This window comes from Balaenoptera musculus, chromosome 2 (genome assembly GCF_009873245.2).
Source record: "Balaenoptera musculus isolate JJ_BM4_2016_0621 chromosome 2, mBalMus1.pri.v3, whole genome shotgun sequence".
NCBI classification, from domain to species: domain Eukaryota; kingdom Metazoa; phylum Chordata; class Mammalia; order Artiodactyla; family Balaenopteridae; genus Balaenoptera; species Balaenoptera musculus.
This window is the reverse complement of record NC_045786.1, coordinates 83044305-83057797: the sequence shown is the minus strand read 5'-3', so window position 1 is coordinate 83057797 and position 13493 is coordinate 83044305.

Below are 13493 nucleotides of genomic sequence, written 5' to 3'. Positions count from 1 at the left end.
TATTACAAAGCATTGAGGAAACGAACATGAGATGGCTCAATCTTTTATTTCTTTTATACATGTCTTTCTTTATATGTCTTTTTTGTGGTATTTATCACATCATGTCTTCTATGATAGCTATTTGTGTTTATTTTTCATTATGCTTTCCCCATGCCTGTCACATGATTTTGAGCTCCTTGAGGGCAGGACATGGTATCCCTCATAGAACCGGGCACAACATTCAGCACACAGCAGGTGATCTGTGTTTACCAAAATGAAATGAATATGGCCCTGACCAAGCATCAGTAAGGCACATAGAGTTGACTTTTTAAATTGGGATGGCTTTATTCTTACTATTATCTCCTTTCTCTCTGGAAGAGTTTAACTTTGTGACATAGAACATGAATTTATAAGACAGAAGTTAGGCAGTTTGTTAGGTAGAAGTTTATGGCTATAAAACAGAATTGGGATAATTCTCCTGCTTTGGGATTGAAATGGGCAATGGAAAATTGCTCCATTGACCAAGGAGCTGGGAAAAAGTGCAAATCAGCCCCTGCCAGACTGACAGAAAACCAAAACCAAACAGAAAACCAAAACCCTGTCTTGTTATATTCAGCTGAGGATGAAGGAAAATGAAGAGTCAGTCTTTGAGAGACTGCATAGTTAATTCTAGTGCTTTGACTTCTGATAACATTAAAAAGCCTTTAGCTTGGCTGATATTGATCCTCTGTACTTGAACTAAACTTTAGTTTCTCAAGTGCTTTCTTTTAAAAGGAAGAGAATATTTGATTCTTCCTGTTATTTCTAATTTTCTTTCTACTAATAGCTTTCATACTCCCTTGATCTCAGCCCAGAACAAGATGGCTGATTTGAAAGACATTTCCTGCAAGAGGCCTGATCTAGACATATCTACATCAAGTCAGAATGCTTGGGCACCATCCAAAAGAGCAGAAAATATGTTCTGTGTTATCAGAAATGCTGGAATGGAAGTACAAAGTAGTATACAGTAAGTGAGAGCATGTTTTAGATCTGTGACAGGATTTTCTAACATTTTGAGGCACAGACTAAAATCAGACAAAAGGGAGCAGCAGTAAGTCCAGCCCTTGGCTTTGTAAAAATGCCAGGTTGTAATCACATCTTATTTATTTTACAAGATGACACAACAGCCTAAGAAAATTTAGTTTACAGGAAGATTCCAGAAACAGTTTATCAACAATTCCCCAAAGTATATGTAATTATTATTTATTTCTTGGTGGAGGTAGTGGAAATAAAAATGGAGGCGAGTGGGAGAGTCATTATGGACCTTGATGATCGCTGAAATATTGACAGTGGGGATGAAATAAACTTCCTTCATTGCTGGCTGCTCAGTGTTATGCCCACTTGCATTTGAGGCCTGTGAATTCTCAAGGGCTGGTTCCTGAAGAAATAGAGACTCTACTTGAGCTTCTTAAGACTGAGAGTCTCCAGGAGAGGCTGAGTATTTAAAGGAAAACCTATAGGAAAACTTGAACTTGGATTATCCTGTAGTATCCCAGTTGATCAGAGCGAATATGTTCCAGAGGACCACTTCATCTCTGGAGCCCTATGGCACTGCCCTCAGGATAATTCACAGGATTTACTTGTGGCAACCAAGTCATCAGTGACCCTGAAGATCGGTTCCACTTACTGTTTGCTGTTCAACAAATCATACCAAATTTACATTTTGGTTATCTTCTTCCCACATGCTGTTTCAACTTCTGCAAATGGACCTCTGTCCTTGTTAAGGCAAGCTGTTGAAGACCTCCAGCCAGCTCTTGTGCATGACTGACTTATCTGATGGACCCAAGACAAGGTCAGTCTTTCTGAGAACCTTCACAGTACTGCTCTTCTCTTCTCCAACATCACCCTACCTCGTTCCCAGAGGCCCAGAAGTGGTGTGCTATTCACTGGGTCTGTGATCGTAAATGCTCCTTCACAGAGGGCAGGGGAGTTGAAAGCTTACAGAGGAGTTAAAATATTTACCAATCAACAGTCAAGGACAGCTGAGAAATCATAGAAACGTACAGGCCACCTGACATTCTCTCTCTATCTCATTTCTTACTTTTCTTCCCTCCAATTTATGCAAAGAATTGAAGATCCCAAGAAATAGTTAAAATAGGCTAACTATAAAAGGCACTTTTCCTTAGTTTTTAAAAATATAGGCATAGATTTTGTCTGACTTAATATATCTTAACATAAAATAAGATGCAAATGAAAAACCATATTTATATGGGGATCTCTCAAAAATTCATTATTTATCCTATGACTCAAATGATTACTGATAAAGCTACAAATAGTGTTCACTTTGGGGAATACAATGATTTTCAACTATTAATCACTCATTTCTTTACCAAATATTTGTGAAACAGAAACTGCTCACTAAGGAAGATTTACAGGGTAGAAAGTCAGGAGCTCATTGTGAGAATGAATTACTCAGAGAGAAAAAGGGAAAACGGATATTGTGTAGAAAACAGGAAGACAAACAAATGTGAGAGAAAACACCTGCTTTCCTATAAACATTTGACTTAATACAGTTCCCAGAAATGTTCAATGAAATAGCTGCTAACAAGAAATTCAGATTCAGTTAACATAACATTACAATTTCAAAGGTCAGGAGAAAAGGCTGCCTTTCTTCTCTCTTTACTTTTTAGCTTTCTCCCTGTCCAGAATTCTCTGGTGATGTAGCCAACAGATGAAGTTATTTCTTTTTAAGCTTGAAGAAAGGTCACAAATATCTTTCAACAGATTACAAATGATTTGACACATGATTTCAGAAGCTGGAAAAGTTCCTTGGATGCAGGAAAACTTCGAGAACTGATGAAAAGCTTTTATAACAGTGCAGGCCAAAATTAATATTGCTAACACAGGTTCTATTTTAATTAATTAGGTGTAAACCATAGCACAGCCCTCTGGATCAGTTGTGACTGTTTTACTAGACAACTTTGAGAACTCTTTGATATTTAAATTTGATGTTATTGCTTAACAATGAAAGGCCTTTTGTTACCTTAAGGTAAAAAAAACTTCTGCTTTCAAACCCAAGCCCAGTCCATAGTGTAATTTGAAGGATTACAAAGGCACTGTCCAAAATTATTTTCTTTAGACTCAACTGAAACAATATTCTTATTCTATGCTCCCTACATGGGATAGAGATCCTTTTCATTGCTGTGGATGTCTGGGCTTTCCTTTTTAAAGATAAAGGGATCCTCAGAGATGACTGGTCTCCAGTTTTACTAAAAGATTCCAGATATTGGGAGAAATCGTAGGATACTACAGTTTTACTTGAATCAGGCTCATTATGGGTTAAAAAGTGTCTTTTATTGCTTAAAGGAGAACAGTTTTGAGGTCCCTTAAACTTTGGGATGTGAATCCTCAAAAGAATATAGTATTTTTTTTTAATCTTTTCTAATTGATTTCAAAGAGATTAATGGAGCCACCATCAATCTTAAGCTCTTTCTCTCTTTGGTTATTAGTCAATGGAGGTCAGCGAATTATAACAGTAATTAGTAAATATATTTCGTTTCAGGATCATTATTAATAAGTCAGCACCCTGTACCAATTAGGAGCTAGTAAGAGTTGCCTTAGTATAGATACATTTGTCCTCTTTCTCAGCTCTGTCCATATTTAACCTGGTAGTTGAGAGTATCACAAGCTTCCTCTCAAAGTTAAACAAAGAAGATTTTTAAAAATTTCTTTTTAAGAATAGACTCTCATAGATTTCATAGCAGTGTAACTTAAATGAGAGTTTCTTCACCTATTTCAGTCTCAGTTTCTTCATTTGTAAAATGAAGTATAAAAATTTTTTCTTGCTCTAAAAATGTTATGATCCATGGAGTTTTTTTTAATGAATGATGTAACTCTGTGGTAGTCAAGAGTCTTTGTGTACCACCCATGTGCTCTTCCTCCCAAAGTCCTAAAAACGTCCTAAAAAAATGTACTCTACCAACAGAAATTAAAGCAAGAAAGAGGAAGACCTAGGGTCTAGGATATAATGATGTCCATACAGTAGACGTGAGGAAGTCCAATTATGACAGTGAACAAAAATCCTAGGACAGTGTTGGGTAGCAGGACTATACCGTTACTAATCGAGTTCAAAACAAGAGGACAGAGGGCTTCAGAAAGGCTACCTTAAGGAAAAAATAATATGGAACTTATAATTTTTTTGGTTGTGTTTGCCATATTGAAAAGGACTTTAGAATTCTCTTAAAAGAATTTGAGGATAAATTAGAGTTAGCGCATAGAAAAGTTAATCATTGAAAAATTAATTTGTTATTAACTCCAGGGAAAACAAAAGTTGTACAAGAGAGTAAATGCAATACACACTACGTGATTCTACTGTAAACCATATTCATATCTTGATAATGATGTAAATGTTACTCTTTATTCAACTAAAGTCTGCATTGTAATTATATTACGATAATGGGTGGGAGGTCATAGAAAGAAAATGTGTGCGTGTGTGTTAGCGTGCGTGCGTGTGTGTGTGGCGGGGGGGTGAGGGGAGTTGGGCTGTGCAAGAGAGCTGTATCCTAATATTTCATAGCCAGAAATCAATAGATATTATCTAAAGTAGTAATAGCAATTTATGCACACAATTTAGAAATATGGACATAAACACCAGGAAAAAACCAAAATGTGTTGAAAGTGATTGCCTCTGGAAAGTGGGATTCTACGGTGGGGATGACATGGCAGGGGACCTCTCTTCTCCCTGATAGCATTATACTGCTATTTGATTTCTCAAACTACGTACAATAATTACTTCAATAAAAATTAAAATGTTTTTAAATGTATCTTATGTATGTTCAGGAGAAAGACACCACCATTTGGCAACTGTTTCTACCCAGACAGAATGATTCACTTTATTTCAGAGTGGTGCTTATATTTTTATCCTTCATTTACATTTGTAGAAATGAGATTGTCTACACTAAAATTTTATTTGTTGTTTATCTGACATTCAAATTTAATAGGGCATCCTGTAATTTTATTTGCTAAATCTGACAACCCTACCATGCCTAAGTGTTAGTGGGGGGTTCCTTTAGTTGCTGGGGTTAATGAGTGGTAAACACCGTTAATGACTGTCCCAGACTCTGAATTTTTCAGGTTCAAATCAGATCACTGTCTCTCAATTTCTTTCCCCCTGCTTGCCAAACTCACTGAAGACTTTATTTAGAAGATGGTAGTGTATAAACAAAATAATAACAACATATACCAGACAAAAGATAAACAAGCAAAAAACCCAGTGATGTAAACTCCTTTACCCTTGAAGATTCCATTCTCATATATCCTGCATTCTTATATATTATATACTGATGGTCCAAAGCATCTTTTATCCACTGAATGAACAAATACAGAAAGCAATAGCTTTATGTTAGTGATTTAGTTAGCTATTTCATTCTCCAACTCAGTACATTATAATAAACAAATATTAGAAGGATTTAACAAATATTAGTTGGTTCTGAACATGGTTTGCTAAGTCAGTTTCGTTATTTATCTGAATAGAGCACATTTCCATATACTGCCTCTATCAGGCATCTTTACTTAAAAAAAAAATACCTGAAGCCTTAATGAATTTCAAATGCTTGATGAAGAAATAGTGGTCTAATCCACAAAATCATCCAAATACATGAGTATCATGAGGGATTAAAAACAAATAAGTCAATGACTCAAACTTTTTGTGATTAACTCTATGTCCAAACAGGTAACCAAAAATGACCTCTCACGCAGCTTTTTGAAAATGATTCAGTGATATTCTTGATTCTAATAAGAAGCAAAGGTTTAGTAATGTTTAGAGAATCCTTATCAGAAGCTATTTTGATACCTGAAATGGGCATTAACTGTTGATGGATTTGCTTCAGATGGCCCAATAGCAGTGTTTCTTAGTAAAATGGCCATGAGTGTTATCAAGTAAAAGCAAGAAAATTCCCCACCCTGAATGCTTTCCTAGACTGAAAATAAAATATGGATCCAGAATTGCAAAAACAAATAAACAAACAAACACAAACTCCATTTCAGGCAGTATTCAAAACCATAGACAATGTAGATGATCTTTTCTCATGGTAACCCACATTCTGCCCCAGTCTATACTGCTACGTTTGGTTGAGCAGTTTGCCTAGCCAAGGACTTCTGGCAATTTACACAGAAAAACTGTACTAAAAAATTCTTCCCAACTGTAAAATATTTGTTTTATGAAAATTTCTAAAGAGTCCTGAGACCAATAAAAGAGGGGGAGAGGAGAATGAACCAAATGTAGCTGTCCTAAATTCTGACCATTAGATAGATTTCCTAATGGCCTCTCACATCTTTTATGGCTGTATATTTAAAATCTGGGGAAAAAAAGAAAGTGGTTGAACATCTGAATATTATTAAAGCAGAACGACCACACAAACATTAAATGATCTCTAAATGGCATTGTCTCCTTTCATTCATCACTCTTTGACATGTTTTGGACCCCTTTGTTTTTATTATTAGGGGAAAAACAGGAGCAAAAAAAATTTTTTTAAAAAGGAGGAGAAGTAGATTTTTCTGTATGAGGCCTATAATCACCTTCAACAATTACCCTGGCATCTTTGCTTAGCATTTTAAGGCCTTTACATTTGTAATGCTAAAACCATTAATTTGCTAAATTCCATGCTTTATTCCATGGAACTAGCTAAAGACAAAAGTCTCTGGGTTTCTAGAAAGAACTTGCTTCTTCCTGTCTGCTTTCTGTAGACTTCCTGTGACCTTTCTATCTACTTGCAGCCCAACAACTGGCTTGACTTGATTTTCTACATTGAGTTCAGAAAATAGTTAGCAGTTGAATAAACACAGTCTGAATCATCTCCTGGTTGAGGTTTAAATGATGGAATGAGAAGGTTCACCCAATTGTGAGTTTTATTTAAACATATGATATTCATGGGCCTAAAGAACAATAGAACTGACCACTCACCTTCTACCAGCAGGGGCAACAAAGGAGTTTCTCTCTTTTCAGTAGCTTTGTAGGATATTGTTAGGTACCATGGAGAAAGTGATGAGAGTTTGATTGTTTTTAGTGAGTATAGATCCAAGGGAAATGTGTTATTTAAAATTTTTGTAAACCTGAATCCTCAAGATCCTTGCATTAGAAAACTTTGATGTACAAATTAGCATTGACTAAAGATCTTGGAAACCAAAATGCTATTACTTAAGAATGGGACATACTAAACTCAGAAATCCTAACTGATAATGAAAATTGCTTGAAAAAAATAAATATGTAACATACTATTGCTGACTTAAGAGCACAGAATTTTATGCATTATTTCTCCTGATTTCCCATTTTCCCCTTAAAGGAAAAAAATATAGGTATATTTTCTTAGAAATTGTTTTTGCAGCTATTTCTTTGGTTGAATATTCTTCTGGATAAGCCTAACCCTGTTGATGATAGAAATTTTGAAAAGTAAAAATTATGCAAAGTGCAGACTCTGTCCCTGTCTGCCTTCCAAGTGACTGGAGAAAAAAATTACTTCAAATGCTTCTGTAACTTTTGCTCATTAATCAAATATCTGTACAACTGAAACAGGAGGGATCATTAGTGGAGATAGGAAAATCCATTCTTGGGAGGGATATTACAGTTATTGGCTTTGGACATAGGATATTGAGTTTCAAGTAATGATTAGGACATCTTTGTGGAAATATGCAGCAGACAGAAGAAATTCCAAACTGAGTCTTGGGATAGAGGAAACGCTTAAGATATTGCTTTGGTATCATCTATCCATCCAAGGGAAGCAGAGAGAAGAGAGAGAGAAGGTAAAGCAGAATTCCTAGAATCAAAGCAGGTAAAGTACTCACATTTTTAGACTGAAGAAATAAAAGTCAGAAGAGGCAAGGTTTGAAAAAGATCAGGATAGCTGAGTATTGTAGAAGCCAGGAGGAAAATATTTTAAGGAATAAGGTGGGCTTCAAGAGTGCCAAAAGGTGCAAAGAGAGCAAGAAGTACAAAGACTGAGGAAAAACATGAGGAGGTCATCGTTGGTGACTACTGAGTGACTATTAAATGATCTAATGAGGGTAGAAAACAGATTTTTGGATACCTTCCATTTAGAGAACAGAACCATCCTTGGGGAAATCCTCAAATGACTCTCCAGTTACATAGGAAGCCCTGATATTGGGGTATGTCTGTACAAAGACACACTATCCATAAATAATGGATCTAAGGTCCTCACTTTACCACAGATCAGAGACCACTTTACCAATGGAGTCAACTCATAAGTTCATTGAACAACTTCATTTTAAGCAGTCCATTGTGTGAATAAATACACCATTTACTCCTAATGATACACAAAGATAATCTGTGTTCACAAGCATTAATGTTTTTTGTCTAATTTTGCTAAGGTTCTCTAAAGGCATTTTGTGAAATTGAGGACCCAGTTATATCAGTTCTACATGTCCAGAGCCATAAGTTTTTTGGGTTTTTTTTTTCCTGTTTTTTTCCTCCTATTTTTTTGATTGAAGTATAGTTGATTTACAATGTTGTGTTAGTTTCTGCTGTACAGCAAATTAATTCAGTTATATATATATATATATATATATATATATATATATACACATATAAAGTTATGTATAAGTTATGTATATATAACTTTTATATATATAAAAAGAATGTTTATATATATACATATATATAAACATTCTTTTTATATATTCATTTCCATTATAGTTTATCACAGGATATTGAATATAGTTCCCTGTGCTATACAACAGGACCTTGTTATTTATCCATCCTACATATAATAGTTTGCATCTGCTAATCCCAAATTCCCAGTTCTTTCCTCCGTCACCCCCTCCCTTGGCAACCACAAGTCTGTTCTCTATGTCTCTGAGTCTGTTTCTGTTTCGTAGATCAGTTCATTTGTGTCATATTTTAGATTCCACATATAAGTGATGTCATATGGTATTTGTCTTTCTCTTTCTGATTTACTTCACTTAGTGTGATTATCTCTAGGTCCATATGTGTTGCTGCAGATGGCATTATTTCATTCTTTTTGATGGCTGAGTAGTATTCCATTGTATGTATGTACCACATCTTCTTTATCCATTCATCTGTCGATGGACATTTAGGTTGTTTCCATGTCTTGGCTATTGTAAATTGTGCTGCTAGGAACATGGGGGTGCATGTATCTTTTTGAATTATAGTTTTGTCTTGATATATGCCCAGGAGTGGGATTGCTGTATCACATGGCAACTCTATTTTTAGTTTTTTGAGGGCAGCTCCATACTGGTTTCCATAGTGGCTGCACCAACTTACATTCCTACCAACAGTGTAGGAGGGTTCCCTTTTCTCCACACCATCTCCAGCATTTGTTATTTGTAGACTTTTCAATGATGGCCATTCTGACTGGGGTGAGGTAGTACCTCATTGTAGCTTTGATTTTCATTTCTGTAATAATTAGCGATATTGAGCATCTTTTCATGTCCCTGTTGATCATATGTATGACTTCTTTGGAGTAATATCTGTTTAGGTCTTCTGCCCATTTTTCGATTGGGTTGTTTGTTTTTTTGTTGTTGAGTTGTATGAGCTGTTTGTATATTTTGGAAATTAAGCCCTTGTTGGTCACATCATTTGCAAATATTTTCTCCCAGTCCCTAGGTTGTCTTTTTGTTTTGTTTATGGTTTCCTTTGCTGTACAGAAACTTGTAAGTTTGATTAGGTCCCATTTGTTTATTTTTGCTTTTATTTCTATTGCCTTGGGAGATTGGCCTAAGAAAACATTGGTACGATTTATGTCAGAGAATGTTTTGCCTATGTTCTCTTCTAGGAGTTTTATGGTGTCATGTCTTATATTTAAGTCTTTAAGCCATTTTGAGTTTATTTTTGTGTATGGTGTGAAGGTGTGTTCTATTTTCATTGATTTACATGCAGCTGTCCAACTTTCCCAACACCACTTGCTGAAGAGACTTTTTTCCATTGTGTATTCTTGCCTCCTTTGTTGAAGATTAATTGACTGTAGGTGTGTGGGTTTATGTCTGGACTCTCTATTCTGTTCCATTGATCCATCTGTCTGTTTTTGTGCCAGTACCATGCTCTTTTGATTACTGTGGCTTTGTAGTATTGTCTAAAGTCTGGGAGGGTTATGCCTCCTGCTTTGTTCTATTTCCTCAGGATTGCCTTGGCAATTCTGGGTCTTTCATGGTTCCATATAAATTTTAGGATTATTTATTTTAGTTCTGTGAAAAGTGTCATGGTTAATTTGATAGGGGTCACATTAAATCTGCAGGGCCATAAGTTTTTAAACATAGGTAATAGGAACTTAAAATTACAGAAGTGCTACACATAATCCCTAAAACAGTCATGGCATGAATGTATCCCCAGCCTTTATATGGCTTTCTGTTCCTAGTTAGAAGCATCCTTGCCACCAGTTCTTAGTAAACACTTATTGAGTATCTACTATGTGATGGCAACCCTGAGAGTTAATTTATCCTGTTTTTATAGATCAGCCACACGACAACCTTAAACATATTGCCCAAGATCACTCAATAGAGAGTGATAAATGAAATAGAAACTTGTACAAGGTATAGAGCTGCAAATAGGAAGGTACAACTATCTTAATTGATATAACAGGGGAGTTCTTTTAAAGTTGGGGACATTTGAGCTAGGTTTTGAAGGACAATGAAAGGCATTTATAATCAGTAGAGGAGGGAGAAGGCATTCTTGTACAAAGGCAGAGACTCACCCCACCCTCCAGATGGACCTTTGGCATTTAGTATGAAGGGCTTAGGGTAACATATAGGGATGGAGTGTCACTTGCCTGAGGGCTTTCCTGCTTGGAACCAGGAAGGAAAAGAAAAACAGACCAGAAAATATTAAGGAGAAGCTGAGTAAAAGTAAAGCATAATGGAAAATATGGGTAAAACATGATGACAATCAAGGAGTCCGATATAAGGGAAACTTGGACAATTCCCAGAGCTAAAGAAATAGCTGTGAGGGGTCTTTATAGAGGTTTTGTATGTTACCTAAATAGTAGCTGTTGAGGGAACTGACTTATTCTGGATAGGGATGGAGGCATGAATAACCTAGGAATGTTCAGAGACCTGTCTGAACTGGAGACATCATTACTGGAGGATAAACAAAAATGAGCACATGGTTTGAAGGAGCCAAGCCATGAAGGGCCTTAGGTGCTATACCAAGGAGCTTGGGCTTTCTTATGTAAGAATTTAGGAGCCATTGAGGCAGGGGTGAGAGAGAGAGTTAAGAAGGGGGTGATACGATTGTGATTTAGAAATTTCACTTCTGTGGCTTTGTGGAGGGAGAATAGAAACTGGAAACAGTTGAGCCTAGTTTGGAGGCAATTAGAATCATCCAGAGGAGAGATGTTGTTGGCCTAAAATAAGGCAGTGGTTGTGGCAGTGGTGATGGAAAAGAGAGAATGTACTTGAGAGCTATTCAGAAGATCATACACAAAGTGAGGGCTGTTGATTGGTATGGAGAACTAGGGAAAATGAGGAATTGAAAAGTCCGCTTGGATTTCTGGTTTGGGTACATGATAATGCCACTAACTGAAGTAGAAACTCTAGTAGGAAGAACATGTCTTGCAGAGAAGATGTTGGGCAAGTTGAGACTGAGGATCTATGACATCCTGGTGAATCTGTCTGGTGTGCAGTCTAATATATTGGTCATGAGTCCAGAGGAAAAGATGAAATTGGATTTATAAGCTATTTTTTTCAATTCTACAAAATTTATTCTACTCGTTACTTTTATAAGCAGGATCTAAAAGAAAAATTTACTTCACTGTCTCCAAGGATAATAATATAGTATTTTAATACAGACCCATGTGTTGGTATTGGAAGGACTATTTTGAGTACCTTGGCATGCCTATCATTCTCTTATGGGTACAGCCTGTACTTGGAGAGAGATACCTCTAATATAATCTAGAAACTCAGCCAAAAACTTAGGAGTGTTTGTCTACAGTGGTTTGCTGACTTCCTGACTCATGAACTTCTGGGAGAAATTAAGGGAGAACTCACTGCACTCTAGGACAATGAGCAAACTATTGAATGAGCCCTTACATCACAAAAAGTTAATTAGAGAAAACTGTATGCACCTTGAAGAGCTAGGAGTCACAGAACGAATTCAGAGACACTCCCAGAGGACTCAAGGCACATGAAAGAACATTTGCTCAAATATAAAACAACTTGCCATTCCCTGTCCCATCCTCTAGTTGCATGACAGGACAATATGTCAAGACTTACCTATTTGTTGAGAAATGTTTTATTTCCCTCTTCTCCTGAGGCAAGATTATTAAGGAATGGAATTCAACAACCACCAAAGATTTGAAATCTGCTTCAAAAATTTGTTTTATCTTGTACCCATTTTTAAGCCTTGGCAAGTGGAAAAAATAAAACTAACAATAAGCAACAGACAAAAAGCCCTGGCACAATAATGTATCATAGACCTGACTTGCCTCTTTTAAGTATTTCAGGATAATTCCAACTGACAGCAATGGAAGTTGAACCTGAGGGTTTGGGCAGAGTTTTGGCTGAGTTTAGTTCTCTTAGGCAGATATTATTTTCACTGCCTTGTCTTAAATGAATTACAGTGAAATCTTCTAGATGTTTATTCATTTGAAATTTTTGTCACAGTGATCCTAACTCAGTGACCTTTGGGTTATGACTGTTGCTCAAAATGTGCTAAATAATATATGAAAGGTCTTTTATCTTTGCAATGGGATTTGAGGGGAAGGGAAAAGAACTGCATATTCCTGAACTTCCACTAAAAATATACAGTAGTACAGCTCTCAGTGGTTTGCCCCGTGTTGGGGGTCTAATTTAGGGGAAGCAGGAGTATGAGTACACGTCCCACCAATTTCCTTGGTGTACCACTACTTTCAACCTACATAAAAACCATCAAGTCCCCAAGAAGCTTTCACACCACTGTTGACATAGACACTTATCCCACTTACCAGGGCTCTAGAAATGATTGGCTACAGTCAACAATTATCCATTGTGATTTAGGCCTGAGCAAAGTGTTGGGCAGAAGGATCTCAAACTTGACATATCTAAAACTGAACATATTAGCTCTATACTTGTCCAAAAGAAATCTGTTCCTCCTTCTGTTTTCCCAGTCTCCATAAATGGTGCCACCATCTACCTAGTTACCCAAGCCGTGGAATGAACTCCTGATCTGGATTATAAAAAGCATTGTGGTATAATCATTAAAAGAAAGGATGCTGGAACCAAACTGCCTGGATTTAAATACTGGATTTATCATTTATTAGCTGTGTGAGTTTGAACAAAATTCTAAGCCTTTCAGTGCCTTGGTCTCCTCAGTCAAAAAAAAAAAAAAAAAAGGGATGATAATAATAGTACTTTACTTCATAGGGATGTTATAGTTATAGTGGGTGAGTTAATATTTATAACATGCTTGGACCAGGGCTTAATATATAAGTACTCTGCAAATATTTGTTAAATAAATTCAAATACCTGTTATCGTCAGGACCTTATCAATCACCTGGACTTTTTGTATAACAGGCTTCTAACTGATTCTTCTG